This window comes from Arachis hypogaea, chromosome 4, assembly GCF_003086295.3.
Source record: "Arachis hypogaea cultivar Tifrunner chromosome 4, arahy.Tifrunner.gnm2.J5K5, whole genome shotgun sequence".
Classification (NCBI taxonomy): Eukaryota; Viridiplantae; Streptophyta; class Magnoliopsida; order Fabales; family Fabaceae; genus Arachis; species Arachis hypogaea.
In genome coordinates this window covers 93,167,589-93,173,051 of record NC_092039.1, presented here as the reverse complement: position 1 = coordinate 93,173,051, position 5,463 = coordinate 93,167,589, and the positions used below count along the sequence as shown (strand labels likewise).

General features: G+C 41.9%; 1 non-coding gene across 1 annotated transcript; it reads left to right on the top strand.

Moving 5' to 3' along the window:
- The first annotated feature begins 4,691 nt into the window (after positions 1-4,691).
- LOC112798610 (small nucleolar RNA R71) lies at positions 4,692-4,799 on the top strand. The gene has a single exon (XR_003200215.1). It is a non-coding gene; the product is annotated as a small nucleolar RNA R71 (small nucleolar RNA).
- Positions 4,800-5,463: the final 664 nt, after the last annotated feature.

The following is a 5,463-nucleotide window of genomic DNA, read 5'->3' as shown; positions in this document are numbered from 1 at the left end:
GAATTTTAACTAAAAACTAATAAAAATATACTAAAAACTAACTAGATCATACTGAAAACATACTAAAAACAATGCCAAAAAGCGTACAAATTATCCGCTCATCACAACACCAAACTTAAATTGTTGCTTGTCCCCAAGCAACTGAAAATCAAATAAGATAAAAAGAAGAGAATATGCAATGAATTCCAATAACATCTATGAAGATCAGTATTAATTAGATGAGCGGGGCTTTTAGCTTTTTGCCTCTGAATAGTTTTGGCATCTCACTCTATCCTTTGAAATTCAGAATGATTGGCTTCTTTAGGAACTTAGAATCCAGATAGTGTTATCGATTCTCCTAGTAAAGTATGATGATTCTTGAAGATAGCTACTTATTGAGTCTTGGCCGTGGCCCAAAGCACTCTGTCTTCCAGTATTACCACCAGATACATACATGCCACAGACACATAATTGGGTGAACCTTTTCAGATTGTGACTCAGCTTTGCTAGAGTCCCCAATTAGAGGTGTCCAGGGTTCTTAAGCACACTCTTTTTGCCTTGGATCACAACTTTATTTCTTTCTTTTTCTTTCTTTTCTTTTTTTTTTTAGAAATTTTTTTTTCATTGCTTTTTCTTGCTTCAAGAATCATTTTTATGATTTTTCAGATCCTCAGTAACATGTCTCCTTTTTCATCATTCTTTCAAGAGCCAACATTCATGAACCACAAATTCAAAAGACATATGCACTGTTTAAGCATACATTCAGAGAGCAAAAGTATTGCCACCACATCAAAATAATTAAACTGTTATAAAATTCAAAATTCATGCAATTCTTTCTTTTTCAATTAAGAACATTTTTCATTTAAGAAAGGTGATGGATTCATAGGACATTCATAACTTTAAGGCATAGACACTAAGACACTAATGATCACAAGACACAAACATAGATAAACATAAGCACTAAAATTCGAAAAACAGGAAAATAAAGAACAAGGAAATTAAGGAACGGGTCTACCTCAGTGATGGCGGCTCTTTCTTCCTCTTGAAGATCCTATGGAGTGCTTGAGCTCCTCAATATCTCATCCTTGTCTTTGTTGCTCCTCTCTCATGATTCTTTGATCTTCTCTAATTTCATGGAGGATGATGGAGTGTTCTTGATGCTCCACCCTTAGTTGTCCCATGTTGGAACTCAATTCTCCTAGGGAGGTGTTTAGTTGCTCCCAATAGTTTTGTGGAGGAAAGTGCATCCCTTGAGGTATCTCAGGGATCTCATGATGAGTGGGGTCTCTTGTGTGCTCCATCCTCTTCTTAGTGATGGGCTTGTCCTCATCAATAGGGGTGTCTCCCTCTATGTCAACTCCAACTGAATAACAGAGGTGACAAATGAGATGAGGGAAGGCTAACCTTGCCAAGGTAGAAGACTTGTCCGCCACCTTATAAAGTTCTTGAGATATAACCTCATGAACTTCTATTTCTTCTCCAATCATGATGCTATGAATCATGATACCCCGGTCTATGGTAACTTCGGACCGGTTGCTAGTGGGAATGATTGAGCGTTGGATAAACTCCAACCATCCTCTAGCCACGGGTTTGAGGTCATGCCTTCTCAATTGAACCGGCTTCCCTCTTGAATCTCTCTTCCATTGGGCGCCCTCTTCACATATGACTGTGAGGACTTGGTCCAACCTTTGATCAAAGTTGACCCTTCTAGTGTAAGGGTGTTCATCTCCTTGCATCATGGGCAAATTGAATGCCAACCTTACACTTTCCGGACTAAAATCTAAGTATTTCCCCCGAACCATAGTAAGATAATTCTTTGGATCCGGTTTCACACTTTGATCATGGTTCTTGGTGATCCATGCATTGGCATAGAACTCTTGAACCATTAAGATTCCGACTTGTTGAATGGGGTTGGTAAGAACTTCCCAACCTCTTCTTCGGATCTCATGTCGGATCTCCGGATATTCACCCTTTTTGAGTGAAAAAGGGACCTCGGGGATCACCTTCTTCAAGGCCACAACTTCATAGAAGTGGTCTTGATGCACCCTTGAGATGAATCTTTCCATCTCCCATGACTCGGAGGTGGAAGCTTTTGCCTTCCCTTTCCTCTTTCTAGAGGTTTCTCCGGCCTTGGATGCCATAAATGGTTATGGAAAAACAAAAAGCAATGCTTTTACCACACCAAACTTAAAAGGTTTGCTCGTCCTCGAGCAAAAGAAGAAAGAAGAGAGTAGAAGAAGAAGAAATGAGGAAGAAGGGAATGGCTTTGTGTTCGGCCAAAAGGGGGAGAAGTGGTGTTTAGGTTGTGTGAAAATGAAGGAGTGAAGATGGGTTTATATAGGAGTGGGAGGTGGTGATGGTTCGGCTATGTGAGGGTGGGTTTGGGAGGGGAAGTGTTTTGAATTTGAATGGTTAGGTAGGTGGGGTTTTATGAAGGATGGATGTGAGTGGTGAAGAGAAAGATGGGATTTGATAGGTGAAGGGTTTTTGGGGAAGAGGTGTTGAGGTGATTGGTGAATGGGTGAAGAAGAAGAGAGAGAGTGGTGGGGTAGGTGGGGATCCTGTGGGGTCCACAGATCCTGAGGTGTCAAGGAAAAGTCATCCCTGCACCAAATGGTAAGCAAAATCTCGTTTTGTGCCAATTCTGGCGTTAAACGCCGGGCTGGTGCCCATTTCTGGCGTTTAACGCCAGCTTCTTGCCCTTTTCTGGCGTTTAACGCTAGTCTGGTGCCCCTTTCTGGCGTTAAACGCCCAGAATGGTGCCAGACTGGGCGTTAAACGCCCATCTGCTAGCCTCACTGGCGTTTAAACGCCAGTGCGCTCTCCTCCAGGGTGTGCTGTTTTTCCTTCTGTTTTTCATTCTGTTTTTGCTTTTTTCACTGATTTTGTGACTTCTCATGATCATCAACCTACAAAAAAAAAAATAAAATAACAAAAGAAAATAGATAAAATATAACATTGGGTTGCCTCCCAACAAGCGCTTCTTTAATGTCAGTAGCTTGACAGAGGGCTCTCATGGAGCCTCACATATGCTCAGAGCCATGTTGGAACCTCCTAACACCAAACTTAGAGTTTGAATGTGGGGGTTCAACACCAAACTTAGAGTTTGGTTGTGGCCTCCCAACACCAAACTTAGAGTTTGACTGTCGGGGCTCTGTTTGGCTCTGTTTTGAGAGGAGCTCTTCATGCTTCCTCTCCATGGTGACAGAGGGATATCCTTGGGCCTTAAACACCAAGGATTCTTCATTCACTTGAATGATCAACTCTCCTCTATCAACATCTATCACAGCCTTTGCTGTGGCTAGGAAGGGTCTGCCAAGAATGATGGATTCATCCATGCACTTCCCAGTCTCTAGGACTATGAAATCAGTAGGGATGTAATGGTCTTCAACTTTTACCAGAACATCCTCTACAAGTCCATAGGCTTGTTTTCTTGAATTGTCTGCCATCTCTAGTGAGATTTTTGCAGCTTGCACCTCAGAGATTCCTAACTTCTCCATTACAGAGAGAGGCATGAGGTTTACACTTGACCCTAAGTCACACAAGGCCCTCTTGAAGGTCATGGTGCCTATGGTACAAGGTATTGAAAACTTCCCAGGATCCTGTCTCTTTTGAGGCAGTTTCTGCCTAGACAAGTCATCTAATTCTTTGGTGAGCAAAGGGGGTTCATCCTCCAAAGTCTCATTTCCAAATAACTTGTCATTTAACTTCATGATTGCTCCAAGGTATTTAGCAACTTGCTCTTCGGTGACATACTCATCCTCTTCAGAGGAAGAATACTCATCAGAGCTCATGAATGGCAGAAGTAAGTCCAATGGAATCTCTATGGTCTCATTTTGAGCCTCAGATTCCCATGGTTCCTCTTGGGGGAACTCATTGGAGGCCAGTGGACGTCCATTGAGGTCTTCCTCAGTGGCGTTCACTGCCTCTCCTTCCTCCCAAAATTCGGCCATGTTGATGGCCTTGCACTCTCCTTTTGGATTTTCTTCTGTATTGCTTGGAAGAGTACTAGGAGGGAGTTCAGTAATCTTCTTGCTCAGCTGACCCACTTGTGCCTCCAAGTTTCTAATGGAGGACCTTGTTTCAGTCATGAAACTTTGAGTGGTTTTGATTAGATCAGAGACCATGGTTGCTAAGTCAGAGGTATTCTGCTTAGAACTCTCTGTCTGTTGCTGAGAAGATGATGGAAAAGGCTTGCTATTGCTAAACCTGTTTCTTCCACCATTATTATTGTTGAAACCTTGTTGAGGTCTCTGTTGATCCTTCCATGAGAAATTTGGATGATTTCTCCATGAAGAATTATAGGTGTTCCCATAGGGTTCTCCCATGTAATTCACCTCTTCCATTGAAGGGTTCTCATGATCATAAGCTTCTTCCTCAGATGAAGCTTCTTTAGTACTGCTTGGTGCATTTTGCATTCCAGACAGACTTTGAGAAATCATATTGACTTGTTGAGTCAATATTTTGTTCTGAGCTAATATGGCATTCAGAGTGTCAATCTCGAGAACTCCTTTCTTCTGACTAGTCCCATTGTTTACAGGATTTCTTTCAGAAATGTACATGAATTGGTTATTTGCAACCATTTCAATTAGCTCTTGAGCTTCTGTAGGCGTCTTCTTCAAATGAAGAGATCCTCCAGCAGAGCTATCCAAAGACATCTTGGATAGTTCAGGGAGACCATCATAGAAAATACCTATGATGCTCCATTCAGAAAGCATATCAGAGGGACACTTTCTGATTAATTGTTTGTATCTTTCCCAAGCTTCATAGAGGGATTCTCCTTCCTTCTGTCTGAAGGTTTGGACTTCCACTCTAAGCTTACTCAATTTTTGAGGTGGAAAGAATTTTGCCAAGAAGGCATTAACTAGCTTTTCCCAAGAGTCCAGGCTTTCTTTAGGTTGAGAGTCCAACCATGTCCTAGCTCTGTCTCTTACAGCAAAAGGGAATAGCATAAGTCTGTAGACCTCAGGGTCAACCCCATTAGTCTTGACAGTGTCACAGATTTGCAAGAATTCAGCTAAAAACTGATGAGGATCTTCCAATGGAAGTCCATGGAACTTGCAATTCTGTTGCATTAGAGAAACTAATTGAGGCTTAAGCTCAAAGTTGTTTGCTCCAATGGCAGGGATAGAGATGCTTCTCCCATAGAAGTTGGGAGTAGGTGCAGTAAAGTCACCCAGCACCTTCCTTGCATTGTTGGCATTGTTGTTGTTTTCGGCTGCCATGTGTTCTTCTTCTTTGAAGATTTCTGTTAGGTCCTCTACAGAGAGTTGTGCCTTGGCTTCTCTTAGCTTTCGCTTCAAGGTCCTTTCGGGTTCAGGATCAGCCTCAACAAGAATGCTTTTGTCCTTGCTCCTGCTCATAAGAAAGAGAATGGAACAAGAAAATGTGGAATCCTCTATGTCACAGTATAGAGATTCCTTTAGGTGTCAGAGGAAAAGAAAAGTAGAAGACAGAAGTAGAAAATTTGAACTTATCAAAGGA